Source organism: Coenobita brevimanus, chromosome 70, assembly GCF_032717465.1.
Source record: "Coenobita brevimanus isolate Jiangsu-jjx chromosome 70, ASM3271746v2, whole genome shotgun sequence".
In the NCBI taxonomy this organism is placed as follows: domain Eukaryota; kingdom Metazoa; phylum Arthropoda; class Malacostraca; order Decapoda; family Coenobitidae; genus Coenobita; species Coenobita brevimanus.
Genome location: NC_137023.1, coordinates 37,342,705 through 37,363,463, shown reverse-complemented (window position 1 = coordinate 37,363,463; position 20,759 = coordinate 37,342,705).

Below are 20,759 nucleotides of genomic sequence, written 5' to 3'. Positions count from 1 at the left end.
AGATTGAATTAGCTAAGTTACAGCTAGCCCTGCAGGAGGCTCGTGTGAAGGAAGCTGAATTTCAAGCACAGGCTAAGGAGGCTGAATTTCAGGCAAAAGCTAAGGAGGCTGAGTTTCACGCACAAGTTGAACTTGCTAGGATTCAGGCAGACCATGAGTATCGCATGAAACAAGGTGGAACTGGATCATCTAGCTCTGATGATTTTGATGTGGCTAAAAATGTTAAACTTGTCCCTCCTTTTAATGAATCTGATTTAACTAAGTATTTTCAGTTGTTTGAGAGGGTAGCTACAGGTTTTAATTGGCCTAAGGAGTATTGGCCAGTACTCCTTCAAACTGTTCTCACCGGTAAAGCTCAAGTAACTTATGCATCTTTGCCTCAGGATCAATCTGATAATTATGATGTAGTTAAGAGCTTGATTCTTAAGGCCTATGAGCTAGTTCCTGAAGCCTATAGAGTAAAATTTAGGACAACTTACAAGCAAGATAAGCAATCCCATGTTGAGTATGCAAAAATCAAAGAAGATTTGTTAGAGCAGTGGTTAAATTCTAAGAATGTGGATTCTGATTTTGGTAAATTTAAGCAGATGATTTTGCTGGAGGATTTCAAGAGGTGTATTTATAAAGATGTAAGCCTATATCTTGATGAGAAAAGAATAGATAATTTGTCTGATGCTGCAGTTTTAGCTGATGAATATGTTCTCACTCACAAGAGATATTTTAGAGGAAAAAGGAAAGCTGAGAGTCAGTACGTTGCCTCTACTCAGAGTACAGGTAACAGGAAAGAGAATAAGGATGATGTTTCTCAGGAAGTAAATACCAGCTTCACCTCTAGATTTCAGAAAAGTAAATGTACTTATTGTAGTAAGCTTGGTCATACTACGGAGAGATGTTTCAGGAGACAGCGTGATGTGAACAAAAAGGAGTCTTTAAATATTCAGTCAATTGGTCTAGTGTCCACTCTTGAGAGTTCCCAGAATTCTTTAACTGAGTTAACTGAACCTGCTTTGAGGGGTAACTTAAATTCTCATGATGGAGCTCCTCTTTTGAGCAGTAACGTGGGTGACACTCTCAAGAGTTCATGTGCTAATTTCCTGTCTGATGGTTTTGTCAGTCCTCTGGACAGTAATGACAGGAAATCAGTTCAAATATATCGTGATACAGGTGCTTGCCAATCCCTTATGCTGACCAGTGTTCTAGGCTCTAATTTTAATTCCTCTGATGAAACTGTAATCTTACAAGGTGTAGGGAATAATTACTTCTCTGTTCCTCTGTGCAAAGTGAATTTAGAGTCTGGTTTTGTTAATGGTTCTGTTATGGTTGGGTTGGTTGAGACACTCCCAATGTCAGGTGTAACTTTCTTACTTGGAAATGATATTGGTGGAAGTCAAGTGTGTCCAGCTCCTCAGTTGTCTAGTGAGCCAGTGGCTGCGTCCCAGGATTGTGATGTCCCTGATGTGTTCCCTGCATGTGCTGTCACTAGGGCTAAGTCTAAAGTTACTGGTGATTTAGAGGATAATGATGATGATGATGTTATCCTAGCTGACACTTTTCTTGCTAATTTGGACCACTCACCAGATGAGGCAGTACCCCGTAGTGTTGATAATTTGTCTCGTCAAGAGCTGGTTGAGTTGCAGGTTGCTGACCCTGAGTTGAAAGGTCTAGCTAACACTGCTTACAGTGAAGAAGAGTCAGCCGGTGCTTCTACTTGTTATTATGTAAAGTCAGGAGTACTTATGAGGAAGTGGAGACCCCCAACAGCATCAGCCGACTGTGAATGGGAGGTTGTACATCAAGTTGTCATCCCTCGTGTTTGTAGGCAGGATATCATTAGAGTGGCTCATGATTCCAGTTTGGCAGGACACCTTGGAGTGAGGAAGACTGTGGCACGCATTTTGAAACACTTCTACTGGCCAGGTATCTTCAGGGATGTTTCCTGGTACTGTAAGTCTTGTCACACCTGTCAAGTTGTGGGGAAGTGTAATCAGACCGAAAAGGTTGCACCTCTAGTTCCCATTCCTCCTTTTGAGGCGCCTTTCACCCGTGTGTTGGTGGATATTGTGGGCCCTCTTCCTAAGACTTCTTCAGGATTTTCTTATGTGTTGACCATGATTGATATGGCTACTCGTTATCCTGAAGCCATTCCATAGAAACATCTCAGCAAAGAACGTGGTTAAGGAAATGCTGGGGTTCTTCACAAAGTTTGGTCTGCCTAAGGAGGTACAGTCAGACCGGGGAAGTAATTTCATGTCAAACGTTTTCAAGCAGTCTCTGAAAGAATTGGGCATCACCCAGATCACGTCTTCAGCTTACCATCCCCAGACCCAAGGAGCGTTGGAGAGATATCATCAAACACTCAAATCGATGCTCAAGAAATACTGTTTGGAACATCAGAAAGACTGGGATAAAGGTCTTCCATTCGTTGTGTTTGCTGCAAGAGAATCTCCAAATGAATCACTGGGCTTCTCACCTTTTGAACTACTGTTTGGCCATGAAGTAAGAGGACCCCTTAAGTTACTCAAGGAATGCTGGCTGTCGGAGGAAGATGACGTCAACCTGCTGGAGTATGTGATGAAGTTCAAAGAAAGGCTGTCCACTGCTTTACAGCTGGCGAGAGAGAATCTAGGAGCTGCTCAGGAGAAGATGAAGACTTGGTATGACAAGAAGTCCAGGTTACGCCACTTTCAGCCAGGAGATCAGGTTTTGATTCTGCTACCAGTTCATGGGCAACCTCTTCAAGCCAAGTTTAGTGGCCCTTATTTCGTGGAGAAGAAACTCAGTGATGTCAACTATGTCATCGCCACACCAGATCGTAGAAAGAGCAAGCAACTATGTCACATCAACATGCTAAAGTTATATCACAGGCGGGACGAAAATAATCCAGTCTGCACTGTAGCTGTTCCACCCGAGTCTACAAGTGAAGTTCTCCCATGCAGCATGAGCCTGAGTGATAGTTTGGGGAAGAATCCTGATATCATGAATGATCTCCAGACTAAGCTTTCTCATCTACCTCCCAAGGAAAGGCAGGAGTTTTCGGCATTACTGCAGGAGTACCCGCAAGTGTTCCGTGCCACTCCAGGAAGAACCACTGTGTTGATGCATGATGTCGATGTTGGAGACGCAAAGCCAATTAAATTGCCTCCTTACCGTGTGAACCCAGTGAAAGTTCCTCTCATCCAGAAGGAGCTTGGCTACCTGTTGGACCACAAGATGATTGAACCCTGTCAGAGCGAGTGGAGTTCTCCTGTCACTCTAGTCCCTAAGCCAGGTGGGTCACAGAGGCTTTGCATCGACTACAGACGTGTTAATCAGATAACCAAAACAGACACTTACCCTCTCCCTCGTGTGGAAGATTGCATAGACAAGATCGGAAAGGCTAGGTACATAAGTAAGTTTGATTTGTTAAAGGGATACTGGCAAGTACCTATGACTGAACGTGCTAGGGAGATCTCATGTTTTGTAACACTAGGAAAGGCTTTTGCATGTTCGGTAATGCCATATGGTATGAAAAATGCACCAGCCACATTTCAGAAGCTCATGAATGTTGTAACAGAGGGTTTGGCAGGGTGTGTTGTTTATATTGATGATGTATTAATCTTCAGTGACAACTGGAAAGATCACCTATGCCATGTCAGTAAATTTCTTGACCGTTTAGTTCATGCTAATCTTGTAGCTAATTTATCAAAGTGTGAGTTTGGTCAAGCTAAAGTTCAGTACCTTGGGTATGTAATTGGTGATGGACATGTTGCACCACCAGGAGCTAAGGTTCAGGTTATAAGTGATCTTCCCAGTCCTAAAAGTAGGAAAGAGCTACAAAGATTTTTGGGAATGGTAGGTTATTACAGGAGATTTGTTCTTAACTTTTCTATTCTTGTATCACCACTTACAGACCTACTGAAAAAGGGAGTTGAATTTGTCTGGACCGATAACTGTGAATCCTCTTTCAACAAACTTAAAGCTATTCTATTAAGTCAGCCAGTGCTCGCTACTCCAAATTTTGCTAAGCCTTTTAAGATGGCTGTTGATGCAAGTGATACAGGAGCTGGGGCTGTTTTGCTGCAAGAGGATGATCAGGGTATTGAACATCCTGTATCTTATTACAGTAAGAAGTTCACTCCACCTCAAAAGAACTACTCAACTATTGAGAAAGAGCTTTTGGCCTTGATTTTTGGGTTTACAGCATTTTTCATTTTATTTGTGTTCTGGTTTTGACCCCATAGTCATTTATACCGATCATAACCCACTGAAATTCCTTAGTAAGTTTAAAGATAAAAATCAGAGATTGACAAGATGGAGTCTACTTCTTCAGGAGTATTCATTAGACATACAACATGTCAAGGGGAAAGAAAATGTTATTGCAGATTGCTTATCCAGACTTTAGACAGATTGTTTTAGAGTAATAAGAAATTTCCTTTGTAAATTTCTTTTTTCTTTGTGGGGAGGTGTTACATAGCCTATGATTTCATCATCCTTTGTGTAATTTTAACGCACAGTTGCTGCATGTTTGATCACGAGCGTGTTCTGCCTCAGTCCCCCCCTTCTACCGTTATAGTAGAGTAAGTCGTCCTTTCTGTTATTCAGTGCGGGATTGTCGACCGTTTGTCCCCATCGCTTCATTTGCGCGTCCTTATTACAAGTTGTGTCGGGCTCTGCTGGCCCCTATATAATGAGCTCAGTCTCTGCATCATTGCCACTTAGATCTGCTCCTCATTTTGTTCATATCTCTGTCCTCCCCTGTACAGATATTATTATTGTGAGTGCTCAAGAAGTCTCCAACCATCTAGCAGCTGTGTGTAATTTGAGTATAACTGTTGTTGCATTTTTTCTTGTACTGCATAGCATAAGTTTAATTTGTGGGCCTAGTGAAGTTTTTGTGGTTCATGTAGGGTTCTTTATGTCAGTCATTTTTGATAATAGTTTGTATCTGTAATTATTTATCTGGCATTCACTGAGTATTATCTGGTATCTCATTTTATCAGGGCTGACTTAGATAAATTTACTCTTGCTAATTTCGTGTTAATAGAAGCTATTGCAGTTAACCATATATTTAACCTGTTTTTGCTATTACATTATCCTTATGAGTCCTGAATGTTTTATTGTTAGTTTGAGCATTAAACTTTGACTTGTAATTTTACCTAACTCTTTGTTTTGAACCTGGAACTTTACGGGACAGTAGTGATTTTTAGTATTCTCACTTGAAGTGTACATTATCTTTCTGTTCCGTAACAATATATATATATATATATATATATATATATATATATATATATATATATATATATATATATATATATATATATATATATATATATATGTGTGTGTGTGTGTGTGTGTGTGTGTGTGTGTGTGTGCGCGCGCGCATGGATGCATGCGTGCATACGGGAACGCAGGTGTGTGTAAAATGGAAGACATATACGTAACGACAGTGCACCTTTATTACATTAATCTCCATTACGAGAAATTTCTGTCTTCATACGGGACCCGATCTACCAACCAGTTACTTCTTATATGTTAGTAGTTTTTCTACATATTACATTGCCTTTCCGTTTATTTATAACTGCTGCATTCAACCAGAATGAAGTGTGCATAAGTAAAATATAAAATGGTTCCATTACTTGGATATGCGTATCTGTGAGCACAATATTTTCGGATTTAAGTCACTGCGGTTCTTGTTGTTTCATATAATTGCAGATCTCGACTTCCGATGCCCACAATCAACGCAATCACGAACAGCAATATGCCCGTTCAATAATAATAACACCATACACACGTTTTCCTGCTTAATCACTTTCCATATTATTCTTGCTACCCTCAGACGATTTTATTCAATTTAACGAGAAACTTCCAGAGATAGATACAGCTTTGGTTAACCCTTTTCTTATGAGAGGTGTTTCGTAAAATGAATGAAATCATCAGATGCTGTCAAAATAAAGTAATAATACGTCATCAGAGGGAAGAAATTTAATAATAAAATCTAGTGCAACCCTTATTTCATTTTTCACAATACACAACTAACAGAAAAATAAAGTTCTTCCGTTTCCTATCACTTTTCATTATATATATTTAACAAAAAATAAGGTTCACTCTTTCCTTCACCCTCCCTACTCCACCCCCCCCCCTTCCCCCGTGCAACTGGCTCGCCTTAGGTCGCCAGGGGTAATGTGGCGGAAGACAGGGAGGGAAGGGGCAGGGGAGGAGGTAAGGGGGGCAGGGGAGGAGGTTAAATAAAGAGGCTGGAAGGGATCGGGTCATATAAATACAATGGCTTTTTTTTTTTTTTTTATTCGTGGATCGTTTTTGGGGGCAGTTTTTGTGGAGTTTCTATTCATGTGACTGGTACTGGGGCATATGGGAAAAGAGGGGGCTTTGTTCTGGCTGCCTGGCTTGGTATGAGGGGCTTAGTTTGAGAACAGTGTGAAAGAGAACACAAGAAAAAAGAAGAAATAAACATGGAAAAGAGAAGGAAGAAAAAGAATGAAGAAACGGAAAGAAGAGAGAGCAGAAAACAAAGGAGAAACAGAAAACGGAGGGTAACAGAAGCGAAACGACGAGAACTGAAAGGAAGGAGGTGGGGAAAAAGACACGGGGGGAAGAATGGAGATAAAGAATTGAGCTAACTGGGAGGTTTAGAAGAAAGACAGAAGAGAAAGAAAGTAAGATAACATACAGAAGATGGGTTAGGGTGAGGCAAGGTGGGTTAGAGATAAGTATAGCTGGGTGGGGTGGCCTGATTTGGGGTTTCATTGTGTTGAGCAAGGTTTGGCTGGGTTACAAAAGAGTGAAAGGTGGAGTGGTGAGGAAAGAGGGGAGGAAAAATGCTGGTCAAGGTCAGGGGAGCGAGGAAGAGTGGAACATCTAGGTTACTGAGTTAGACGTGTTAGGCTGCGTTGGGTGAATCAAGGTTGGTTTCGTTGTTGATGTGGCTGTGGTTTCGTTAATCTTCTTCATCTGTATCTTTATGCTGCATATGCTGTTGTTTGTTGCTATCATTAATGCTGTGTTTGCCTCATTATTATCATAAAACAACTCGGTAAATCCAAATAATAAACTTAACCAGATACAGACCAAACACAAAAACAGACAAGCAAGACACCACCAAAATAACAGACACATAGACAGACAGGCAGACCGAGCCAGCCACACAAACAAAGGTAGACAGACAGCAAGACAGAAACAGCTAAACGGATTAAAACTGCCAAAGACACCCAGGTTAACAGACAGATGGAGACAGCCTAACAGATCGGGACAGCCAAACACAAAAGCCTGACCAAGACAGACAAACAGATCGAGAGAGCCACACAGACAGACAAACAGACATACCGAAACAGCCAAACAGACCCAGACAGCTAAACAAACAGAGGCAGCCGCACAAACAAGTAATTATAGTATCATCAGAGACAGGGCTAGAGATCACACCATAATCCCCGTAACGTGCGTGGGGGAGAAAGGCTAGGTGGGGAGAGGCGTATGAAGGAGAGAGAATTGGGGAGGAAGGGCAAGAGGGACCAGGAGGGAGGAAAGGAGGACAAGGGGGAAGGGACTAGGAAAGAGGAAAAGAGGACATGAAGGGAGGGCCTAGGAGGGAGAAAGTAGGGGACGAAAGGAAGAAGGGAATTAGAGGGATGGGAAGAGAGTAAGAGGGAAGGGAAGGGGAGTAAGGAGGAGGGTTTATGACAGAGAGAAAAGTGGAGTAAGGGGAGGAAGAGATGGGAGGGAGAGAGAACAGTAGGCGACAAGAAGGGAATATGGAAGAGAGTAAGGAGCGAGGGGGTGTGGAAAATAAGAGGGAAAGGAAGGGGGCACGGGGAGAGAGGGCAAGAGTGGAGGACAAAGGGGAAAAGGGGGGGAGGAAAGAAGTAGACATAACAAAAGAGCGAGACAGGAAAACGAAAGCAGCAAAACGAATAGAAAGCGAGAAGGAGGGAAAGACGAAGACAGGAAGGAGATAAGCAAAAATATACATGGACAAACGAAGGTAAGGAAAAGGTAGAGAGGGAAGGTAAGGAAAAGTGAGAAGTGAGATTGGGAAGAGCAATACATGGGTAAACGTAGGGGACTAAGATGGGAACTGGTAGGAATGAGGTAGGGATTGGTAATGAGGGAAGGTAGGAAAGAGGGAGAGGATAGGGCAGGAAGATGATGATTATGATGCATGAACAAGAAGGAAGATGAAGAGATTGGGCTTTGGGAAGGGAAAAATATTAGCCTGGGAAGAGAAGGAAGGGATAAAGAGTTGGAAGGGGAGGAGAACGACAAAGAACGAAGAAGAAATGGTAAAAGACAGATAAACGAGGAAAAAAGAGAGGGAAGAGAGAAAAATAAAAAAACGATGGGTAAGAAACAGAACAGTGTGAAAGAGAACACAAGAAAAAAGAAGAAATAAACATGGAATAGAGAAGGAAGAAAAAGAATGAAGAAACGGAAAGAAGAGAGAGCAGAAAACGAAGGAGAAACAGAAAACGGAGGGTAACAGAAGCGAAACGACGAGAACTGAAAGGAAGGAGGAGGGGAAAAAGACACGGAGGAAGAATGGAGATAAAGAATTGAGCTAACTGGGAGGTTTAGAAGAAAGACAGAAGAGAAAGAAAGTAAGATAACATACAGAAAAGCTGGGAAAATACGTACGAGGACCTTTAAGAGAGCTGGGAAAATACTGAGAGAAAAGAAAGTGAGTCAAGGAAGACGAGAAAATCAGACGTGGATTGTGAGTCTTACCTTCATTACTCCAGAGATTTTACGCTCCAGCCTCCCCATTACTAGCCCCCCTTCCCCACCTTCTCTCTCTCTCTCTCTCTCTCTCTCTCTCTCTCACTATCTATCTACTGTATCTATAGCCAGACGCCATAATCCCGTAAGGGATGGACGTTTGACTTTGAATTAGTTAGTTTACGGGGAGGGGCACTAACCTTCTGCCAATCCACTTGTTGACACGTAGGGAACATGTATGGGTTTGTTATATGGTTACCACCCAGAGCTGGAAATTGTTTCCTGGTTTAAAGGAAACCTCTTGGTTTGTCACTGAATGTAAATCCACCTCAGATGGAAAGATGAGCTATAAAAGGCAATGGGAAAGATGAGAGACGTAGGATGAGAAGAGGGTAGACAGAAAAAGAATGATAAAAGTGAAGGAAGATGTAGGCAGAACTATATCAAGTGAGTGGATGATGGCCACAGGTACCCGTACAATATATTAATACTCCCACTCTACAGCATTCCATATGTATAACACAGCACCCGTTCCTCTGCAGTATCTCGTCCTATAATGATACTCCCTTTTGTTTACTTTCTTTCTTCCTCTGACATCCCTGTTATTGTTATTATTATTTTTATTATTATTATTATTATTATTATTATTATGACCGGGTATTATTATTACAAAAGCCAGACAGAGGCGTACCGTATACCCATATTCCCGGCTTAAAAGATTACGGCTTCGCAAATTCAATTAGGCTAACACTTCAACATTTTCCAGCCGTAATTTCCTGAAACAAAATTAATGTTTTCACAACACCTGCACTACTGTTGTCGTTACTATATACTATAGACACTACCATTACTACTACTACTAATGCTACTACTACAAATAATAATAATAATAATAATAATAATAATAATAACTAGAAAGCACTCACAGAGCGCATACCTCTGCCAATGACAATGCCATTAAGAAATATCCGGACCCGAATCCGGACCCGCCAAAAAATTTAATCAAATCTTGCTTGTCCCATGGCCCACTCTTCCACAAAATTTCGTTGATATTCATTGAGAACTTTTGAAGATATTGTGCAGGATACTCCGGACCCAGATCCGGATCCCCCCAAAATCTTATCACTTCTTTGACCCATGGTCCACCCTTCCACAAAATATCATTGAACTTCATTGAGAACTTTTGGAGATATCGTCTGGACAAACAGACTGACAGGCAGACAGACACAAAGACAAACAAACAAACACAGGAGAATACATAACCTCCTCCAACTCTTCGTTGGAGGAAGTAATAATAATAATAATAATAATAATAATAATAATAATAATAATTCATCCAGTCGCTATCCAGCCCTTTTTTGACCCATCAGAACCGTAGGAAATAATAATAATAATAATAATGATAATAATAATAATAATAATAATAATAAACCCCTTCCTTAACCCCGTGATGGTCGCGTCATCCTTAGCATTACAGTGCATCTAACGCCAGACGATTTTATTCAGCTGCGAGAGTCATAGGGGCCTTCATGGTTAACAGCATGCCTCTTCCACACCTTACACGTCATAATATTCCTTAATAAAACACTTAATAAAACAGCTTTATAAACATCGTATGGACTCCAGACCCAGCGTTTGTTTAATTCACCTTTGTGTTAGTAATCCTGCACTGCTAATTTCACACACAGACATATCCTATAGTCTGTGCCCTTTAGCAGGGTGTATAAAATCTCTCTCTCTCTCCCTCTCCCTCTCTCTCTGACCAATGACTGATTGATTGGACTGACTGACTCACTTACTGATTGACTGACTGATTGACTGACTGATTGAACGACTGACTGACTAACTGACTGACTGACTGACTGACTGAACGCTGAGGTAAACAACAGATTAACACTAGACTATGAAGCTCGTAGATGCTCGTCAGTCAGTGTAATGGAATGGATGTAGAGCCTTTGTATTATCGTCTTCAACTTCTGAGCTCCAGAAAGTGAGCTGCAAAAGGACGGAAACCCTCAGCCAAGTTACGATGAACGAACTATAGTGAGCTGGAGAGAAGCGGAACTTACTCCTGAGACGAAAAGAAAAAAAAGTTCACTGTTCTGCCCTGAGATAACCTACACACGCCCTCTAATATCGGCATAAAGAAAAAAAAAGAAGAGTATTTCGTATTATTTCCTCTGTGGCCTTGTGTGTGTGTGTGTGTGTGTGTGTGTGTGTGTGTGTGTGTGTGTGTGTGTGTGTGTGTGTGTGTGTGTGTGTGTGTGTGTGTGTGTGTGTGTGTGTGTGTGTGTGTGTGAGAGAGAGAGAGAGAGAGAGAGAGAGAGAGAGAGAGAGAGATCGTTTAATCCTACTGTGCCATTCGGAGGATTACTGAATCTCGGGAATAGATGTGGTGAGCTTACGAGTATGTCCATGAGGAAAAAATGAATGAATATATGAATGAGTGAATGAATGAATGAATGAATGTCGTGAAGAGAAATACCTAATAAAAACAAATTCACATACACACACACACACACACACACACACACACACACACACACACACTAATGAGGGTGAGGGCTATTAACAACAGTGGTATACGAGGTCATAGTTCCCCCCCCCCAACGACCCCCAGCAATTACCGGACGACACATCAACTGGCTAATGGAGTTGATGCACAGGTGGGATCGCCAGGTGTGTTCGGGTGTAAGTGGTGTGGTGTGGTGTGGTGTGGTGTGGTGTGATGCGGTGCGGTGTGGTGTGGTGTGGTGTGGTGTGGTGTGGTGTAATGGTGTATTCAATGGAAGAAGTAAGGGATTGTGGTGTGGTGTGGTGCGGTGCTGTGTGTTGAAAGGGAAGAGGTCAGGGATGGTGGTGTGGTGTAGTGTGATGTGATATATTCAGAGCGATGAGGTAACGAGTGGAGGTGCTCTCTCTCTCTCTCTCTCTCTCTCTCTCTCCACTTATTCACCCCTGCATCTCGCCTCTCCTCTTCCTCTTACGATACTTTACATTCTTATTTCTCTCATACATATTTGCTTTTCTTTCATCTCTGTTCTTCTGCACATCCCTCCTCCTTCCCCCTCTATTTTCAGTCTCCAATTTCCTCCACATTTCCTCCTCCTCCCCCTCCCATTTTAACTCTCTCCTCCCCTCTGCTTTCATTACCTTCTCATCTTCCTGTCATCTTCCCCCCTTACACTTCTCTTCCTTTATATTCCTCTTCCCCTCGTGTTTTCTCCTTCACATTTTCTATTCACCTTACTTCCTCTTTTACCCCCTCCTCTCCTCAGCTTCACATTCCGTTTATCTATCCATCACACATCATTCTGACTGTCCCATCCAAAATGTCTCCCTTCATGTTACTATTCTTTCTTTATCATCATCATCATCATCATTCTTTTTCCCTACTTTTTTTCCCCACCTACGAATTATCAGACATCATTCTTTCCTACCTCTTTTCATCTCTCTGAATTCAGCATTCATTCATCCCTCTCACTTTTCCTCCACGCCTTCTCCGACCCCTACCTTCCCTCACCTTCTCTCCTCGCTCCTCCCCACCTCTCCCCTGTCCCCTCCCTCACCTCTTATTCTCTCCTCCGCTTTCTCTGCTCTCACCTTCTTTCCTCACTCCTCCCTGACTCTCTCCTGTCCCTTCGCCTCCCTTTTTACTTCTCTCTTCCGTCCGATCCCTTCTTTCTCCTTCTCTCCTTATTCCTCCCCAGCTAACCCTCTCCCTCTTCCCTCCCTCACCTCCCCTCAGTCTTCGCCAGCTCTCCTTCTCCCTTTCCTCAATTCTCTCCCCTCTCCCTCTTCCACCGCCTAAAGAATCACTTAAGCTCACAAAATTTAATAACGCTAAAATATTACATCCCGACGCGACATTAACAATCTTAAACCTGAGTACGCCATTATACGGTTTATCCTTGCTGCTTCCAGACGATTTTATTCAGCTCAGGGGAGATTTTAAGAACTGGAAGGGTTAAATATGGCAATAATTAACCCCCCTGCTCTACTAAGTGATCTCATAATCGCAGCAAAATCGTCTGGAGAGAGTAGGAATAATATACAAGGAGGTCCATACACAACACTCCTCCTCTACTCCGATGGGTATTTTCGGGTGTGTTGCGGGGACTGCTCAGTGTGTTGCGGGCACTGTTCAATGTGTTGCGGGGACTGCTCAGTGTATTGCGGGGACTGTTCAATGTGTTGCGGGGACTGCTCAGTGTGTTGCGGGGACTGTTCAATGTGTTGCGGGGACTGCTCAATGTGTTGCGGGGACTGTTCAATCATCGTTATCAATACCTATCCTACGCCCACTGCCACACCCACGCCCACACCAGCAAACTTGGCCAGGTGAGTTTCTAGTGGTGCGCTATTTATGAACCACCCTGTTGAAGATTATAATACCAGGTGTCCATAAGTACCCGGTATTATACAAGGCTTCATCACACAAATTCCAGGCATTATGTTCCTTAATGTTATTTATTAATCACCTCAAAAATCCCAAGGAGATCTAAAGCCCTGGGGAGAAAATAAAAACTGCGGCATGGAAGGATAAAGTGCGTGCGTGCGTGCGGAAGGGCGAGATATTACCGTGCATAAATTTCAGCGGGCAACACTAATCTCTCTCTCTCTCTCTCTCTCTCTCTCTCACACACACACACACTCACACACACACACACACACACACACTTTAACATTTTTACTTGTAAGCGGATTACCTCTCGTTGCTTTCAAGAGTAGTGGCACTTTTGATTTGCCTGACTCTCTTCCCTTCACCTCGCTTGACCTTATTTACACCAGAGGGAAATTTTAGGGGAAAAGGGTGACTTAGAAGAAATTTACTGTCTCTCTTAATGGCTCGTGCTGTCGATAGGCACTCAAATCGTACTTATTTCCTCTTCATCACTCACCTCTTTCACCTTCATTAATTCATACTGAAGAAAAGTAGCTGAAGGACAGATTATTTTACTCTTGGCCATAACGCTAAAGGTGTCTGCTGCGTCCCTCTCTCTCTCTCTCTCTCTCTCTCTTTCGTGTGTGTGTGTGTGTGTGTGTGTGTGTGTGTGTGTGTGTGTGTGTGTGTGTGTGTGTGTGTGTGTGTGTGTGTGTGTGTGTGTGTGTGTGTATTTCGAGACTAAACCCCCCCAAAAAAATCTTTGAGTTGCCCCACCATTACGGTAAAAGACAAAAGCACTGCAACCCAGCCCAGTACGGTGGCAGGAGCGGGTTAACTTCGAGTGCTTTTTCACTATCCGATAAAAGAACTACAGCCAACGACAGTCCCACATTCACACGGATTTTGCACTGACAGCCCCTAGTCACACTCTAACATGGACATCCTGCTCAACTCTCACTCTAACACAGGACCAGTTGGCAATATCGCTTTAACTGCAGTGTGTTGGCGTGTGGAATTATGTTACAAAATATCTCAGTATATTCCGCTGCTATTAAAAAAATATTCGTGTGACTTATAACTTTCACAGGTAAAAAATACGTGTTATATTAAACAGATAGATAAATATAGATAGATGGACTGATAAACAGACAGATAGACAGATAAACAGACAAAGAGATATAGTCATATAAACTTCTAATCAGAGTACCAAAAATACATCAGATTCCAGTATCCGCTGACCGGGAATGAGATGACTGTCTTGTAATATAAGCAGTGATGCTATGATATGATATCAAAACGTAGGTCCTCTAAATGTATGTAAAAATTTCGCACCTTAAGATCCATGAAAGATGTTTAATGAAATATTTTTTGAAAAAGCGGTCTTGGGGTGAAAAGGCACATCTTTCATTAATCTGCAATAATTAAGCTAACGTGATTGACTGGTCTGCAAGGATTTAAATTGATCAAGGCCATCGTGAAAGTACAAGATAATCCTGCCAAGTTTCAGACTGTTCCAAGAGTCCACTGTACAGTAACTAAACCAGTAGCACTCAGTGACAGGGTCCTACTTTAAGCAGGCAAGTATCTAACAGTAAATACCAAGATTAATCATAGTGTATCACATCCTGTATCGACCATCAAGCTGGTCACTACACGAAGAAAAAAAATCAAGTGTCTTAGACTAGACGGCATAAGTACTTATTCTTTTATCAAAAACGAAGCCCTTTTACACAAACCATCACGCAATACTGACCACAAACGATGGAGTCGGCGTCAAACTAGGTCACTGTTCTCGTACCTTACCTGAAGGGGAGAGAAAATAGCATTACAAACGTGAAATTATACCACTGACAATTCATACATATAAAAAGCAAATAGATAACACGCTGCCTTCCACTGCTCTGGGCTTATATTCTGTGTACCGTAAAGGCAAATTATTATAACCACCGATGGAAATTCGCAACGAGTAGATGGCAAAATAATACCTATAGAATTGGAATAACTTATTTAAAATGGCCACATGTTAAACAAAATTACTATATCGGGGAAAATTACTACTACTACTACTACTACTATTTTTTTTTTAACATAATCACCTCCATCCATTGGGGAATTATATTGTGAAGATCAAAACCAACCTTCCTAATACAGTTCACCATTTGGAGTTGTAATGCGAAAGTTAACACTAACCCTCATATTACAATCCGTTGGCCACAAGCACGCCAACGGCTGTGGTTACCAACCATCTACTATTACTATTATTATTTTATTTTTTATTTATTGATATTGCAGTGTAAATAAAGACATTAAACTATTGGAGTCGATGGTCTATGCGACTCTCGACCACTGTAGCTTCGTACTCCATACCTGCCAGAGAGACAGGCCTGAGGGCTGATGATCTTGTGCCCCTGAGACATAGCAAAGCAGACCTCACGAGAGAGAATGACAGTCGACATCTCATCCAGGCCATAACAGAACTCTGCGGTTGACGTTTCTTCTCAGAAAGAACCTCTGCCAGTCTCGAATAGAATCTCACTGCCTCTGGACCCATCCCACCTGATGTGAACACAAGGGGAGTGAATCGACCGTGGTCCACATGTTGGATCCTTTCTTGATAATTTCTGTTTTTTTCTTGTTCATTCCTCTTGTGTGCAGCTTCGAGAGACAGTTCACGATGACATGCTGCCATGGGATCGAATATCCCGATGTCGAAGAACGCCCTCTGACCACGTGTCCAGAATCCTCGAGCACTGACATCCACTCTTGCATCATTAAGATGTGTTTGCTGTTCTGTGGGTGAAGTGCTCGCCGTCCAGGGGTAGCAGAGCTGGCTCAATCGTGACATCATGGCATATTTCCTGCAGCATTTTGGCAGTGAGGTCGCGTACTTCATCGTGTCGGATGCAAACAAAGCCTCCCTTCTTGCATACCATTGCATGGTTTGCATCAAAGGCAGTGCCACAAGCACAGTGTTGAGGTAGGTTCTCTATTGGCCAACCATATCTCAAGGCTATGGCGTCAATAAATTCTTGTTTGTTGAAGTGGAAGCCTTTTGCCTTGAGAGGCAGGGTTGTGAGCCAGTTCGATGCCCCAACCTCCTGTGCAATTTCAGCTCTTCTGCACTGGTCTGGTGTTAGATGTTCGATTATATGCTGCAGCTGGTCTTTTTGTCTTGCTTCACGCTCCTTGCTTATCTGTGTCTTTATGTCTTTCTGCCTTTGGTGGTCGATTTCACTCGTCTCAACCTGGGCGCAGATCTTCTGTGACAAGGATTCGGTGAGCCTGAGTGAATTTCTGTGTTCATAGCTTGCCACTGCTACTGGATTTATAATGCCAAGGCCTCCCATCCTGGGTGGTAATGCTAGAAGGTTCCTCTCTTCTACTTCTACTACTACTATTACAACTATTACTATTACTACTACTACTGTTGTTCCTGCTCATGCTACCACTTCTACTGCTATTACTACTGTTGCTGCTGCAACTACTACTACTACTACTACTGCAACTACTACTATTACTAATACTAATACTAAAAATGCTAAAACTACTTCTACATTATTATTATCATTATATTATTATTATTATTATTATTATTATTATCAATATTATTATTATTATTATTATTATTATTATTATTATTATTATTATACAGAAAGGATTTTGCTCTTACGCCCTCGGCAGCAATAATATACACCCCGCTGGCTGGTAATAGAACTCGGGATTATATTGTAATTCCCACGTATTTCACACCAAATTCACAAACATAACGCTCTCTCTCTCTCTCTCTCTCTCTCTCGTTATGAGTAAGAGTGGCTATGTCAGAGAAAAGGAGAGAGAGAGAGAGAGAGAGAGAGTGTGTGTGTGTGTGTGTGTGTGTGTAATTCACCGGGTCGGTCAGGATCACGTGATGGTTTTGTGATCATCGGCATTTTACCCTCCCGGAAGAGAGCTGAGAGCTCATATAGTCCGATCTAAGGGCAAAGCCTTGACCTTCACACACGCACACACCCATCCTCTTGCTCAAGGAGGACAGTGACCACCCGCTTTGTCAGTGAAACTTTTTCGCATCCCGAGCAAGGCGCGAACCCCCGTCTTAGCAGATGCTAGGCGAGAGCGTTACCACTGCACCAGCGAGCGGTGTGTGTAATTCACCGGGTCGGTCAGGATCACTTGATGGTCGTGATCGTCAGCTTTTACCCTCCCGGAAGGGAGCTGAGAGCTCATATAGTCCGATCTAAGGGCAAGGCTGTGACCTTCACACACGCACACACCCGTCCCCTTGCTCAAGGGGGACAGTAACCACCCACTTCGTCAGTGAAACTTTTCGCAACCTGAGCGAGGCGCGAACTCCCGTCTACCAGATGGCAAGCGAGAGCGTTACCACTGCACCAACGAGTGTGTGTGTGTGTGTGTGTGTGTGTGTGTGTGTGTAGCGCTATTTACGGACTACCTTGTATTTTCCAGCAAATTTACATACACTGAACAGAAAAGGCCATAGCTGTGTTTACTCATAAGTTTAATGGCTTATTTTATCATTCACTCTCTACCATTATTGACACACTGGGCTTTCTTTAACTCTAGCTGCATGTAGTGGTGTATATTTAGACAGCCCTGTTGCAGCAGCAGTGACAAGGTTCTCAAAATCAGTGAAAGCAAGTAAGTATCAAACAAAAAGGTAACAGGAAAATGGCACGAGGATAAAAAACCCGGGCAAATACACGCCACGCTCACATCTCAGAAACACACACACACACACACACACACACACACACACACACACGTACGTTACAATCACACACACACACACACAAAATCAGTCACATTTTAGGAAGACACTTTATGGCCACACCTCAAAGACACACACCTCAGGCCAACACCCACAGTCACTGCACGATACACCCCAAAAAACACAGGCTCAGTAACACAGCCCGGGCCACTCCCCAGGGGGCTACACCCCCCCGCTAAGTTTCCCCGTAATACACCTAAGTAATCTGGCCCCCCTCCGTGACCCTCCCAGCCCCACCATTATTTACACTCATTGTCCACGACTAAATTTAATGTTTTCTCTTGGCCCACCCAGCAGAGGGCGCTTTATGGTCATAGTGGCATGAGTGGGTGTGGTGTTGTTGATGGGGAGGTGTGGCGGTGGTGGTGGGGAGGTGTGGCGTGGTGGTGATGTGCAGTATGGTGGAGAGATTGTGTAGTGGAGAGACGTGGTGTGGTGGAGTATGTTTGTGATGCAGGGATGGAGGGTATGTTGAGACGTAATGGTGGGAACTCAGTGTATGGTGGGATGTGCCATTCTTGTACAGCGTTGTGGTAGGCTATGATGGTGTGGTCTCCTTATGTGGTGATGTGGTAGTGCAGCAAGGTGTAGTGGAATGTGGTGTTCTAGGATCTGGGCGAATGGAGGGGGTCTTGGTTATGGATGTGTATGAAAATGCTTAAGACTTGTTGTTCGCAATGCATTTGTATGGATGAATAGCTGGGCGCCTGTGATTATGCGGTTGTCATGTTTATACCCTTATTGCTTTAATTTTGTTGCTACCGCCATCTCTCCATCTTGAATGTTCATCTGTAACCGTAGATTAACACTAGAATATAATGACAGTCATGAAGAAGTGCTATGGAAAGGATGTACGAGTATGGCCGCAGCACTCTTTCCAGCCACTGAGCTACGTGAACTTACCTGCAAAAGGACGAAAATCTGAACAAAGTTTAAAAGAGTTACAGTAGTCTGGTGTGGCCTGAGAGTGTGGCGGGGTGTGGCTCACGTAAAATTAATACACTCTAACCCACTTCTCAAACATGGAGTTATTAAATTCTCTTTTATTCTCACTTTAAAAAAGCGACAAAAAGTGATCATTAATCTCTTCGCCTACCACGTTTCATCTTCTAAAAGTCAATAGTGGCAGAGAATTAAAGGGTGTTTCTCTCTGAGCCACGTCTATTTCTGTCTCTCGTGTGACAGAAACTATACCTTATTTACAATGGTCTGGCTTAAAATTTCCATCTTTCTATCTTCAGTACGGATTGCAATAAAGTTACACCAGATTATGGTGCTTGGCTAGTTAGGAAAACGTGCTAGGGAAAGGATGCAGAGCCATAATCCTGCCTTTTTCTGTCACTGAACTACGTTAAATAAGATTTAAATGGACGAAAATCTGGGCCAGGATAAGGTCCAATGACTAGAAGAATGCTAGTGGCCGAGTCGTGCAGCAAGATCTTTCACCCCTTCCGTCCTATGGCATTTCTTGTTCTATCTCCAGACAATTTATTCAGCGTGGAAGAGACGTTTCGAAAAGGAGAAGTTAGATAAAGCCTTCAATACCTCCAATCCGAGAGACCTTCCTCAGCTTAAAATCGGCAGAAAGCAGTCGGAGAATTAACTAAAAAAATATGTCACCGCATTGAAGGGGCCAGTATCTATCCCTCAGAATTGCTTCCATTAGGCCTATTCCTCTACTCCCTCATTGAAAGCCATGTCAGTTTTCAGTCCTTTCAATAATTCCCCCATCGTTCCGTCCTTCCCTTCCCCGCCACCCCCACCCACTCTTTCCAGTCACCAATTGTGAGCCCGTGTTCATTTTGAATAATTTTGCTCTCCTCACAGATCTCCAACTTCGTCGTCTCAGCTTATATGAAACTCGTGTGTGTGTGTGTGTGTGTGTGTGTGTGTGTGTGTGTGTGTGTGTGTGTGTGTGTGTGTGTGTGTGTGTGTGTGTGTGTGTGTGTGTGTGTGTGTGTGTGTCCTTTCCTTCTAACTCTACTATCCCTCATTTCTCCCCACACCCATCGCTTTTTCCTTGCCTCCACTCTCTCTCTCTCTCTCTCTCTCTCTCTCTCTCTCTCTCTCTCTCTCTCTCTCTCTCTCCATGTCCTCCTCTCCCTCTCTTCCTCTCCGTCGCTCTTTGCTCTCGCCATATTTTTCTTTCCACTTCGCTTCTCACTTACGACTCTTTCCTTTTATGCCAGCCTTCTATTTACATGCCACTCCTTCCCTTGCCTCCCCTTTATTCCCTTCTCTATCAGCTTGTTTATGCCTACTACTCCCTCCCTTTGTCTCTGTTTATGCCTTTCTCCTCTTGTGTTTGCCTTCTCTTTGCTTTTTCCTGCTTCCTTTGTCTTTCATTTCTCCCTTCTTTATCTTACTTGTTTATGCCTACCCCTGCCCGCCTCTTTTTGCCACTGTTTACATCTGTATCCTCTTATGTTTGCCTTTCCTTTGTTTGCCTGTGCTTCTTTTATCTTCCCTGCTTTTCCTTGTTTACCCTGTTTGTTCATACCCACTACAGCCCGTAGTGTTTGCCCTTGTTTATGTCTCTCTCCTTTTATGTTTGGTTTCTCTGTCTCTGCTCTCTTTGTCTTTTCAGCTTATTCCTTCCTTTCTTCTATTTCTTTATTGCTGCTTCCGCTGCTTGGCATAGCCTGCCATTCCCTTGCCAAACCTGCCTTACCCCTATTGAACCTCCCTGTTCCTTCCATGACTTGTGTTTCCCTTGCCTGGGCTGCCGGTCTCCTGTCTAGTCGCTCTGTCCCTAGCCTGCCTGTCCCATGCCCTGCCTTTGTTCACCCTGCCTATCATGTCTCTCCTTCCCTTTCTAATCTACCTACCTTATGTCTCCCCTGCCTACCCAAGCCTCCTTTGCCTACCCTGTTCTCCCTT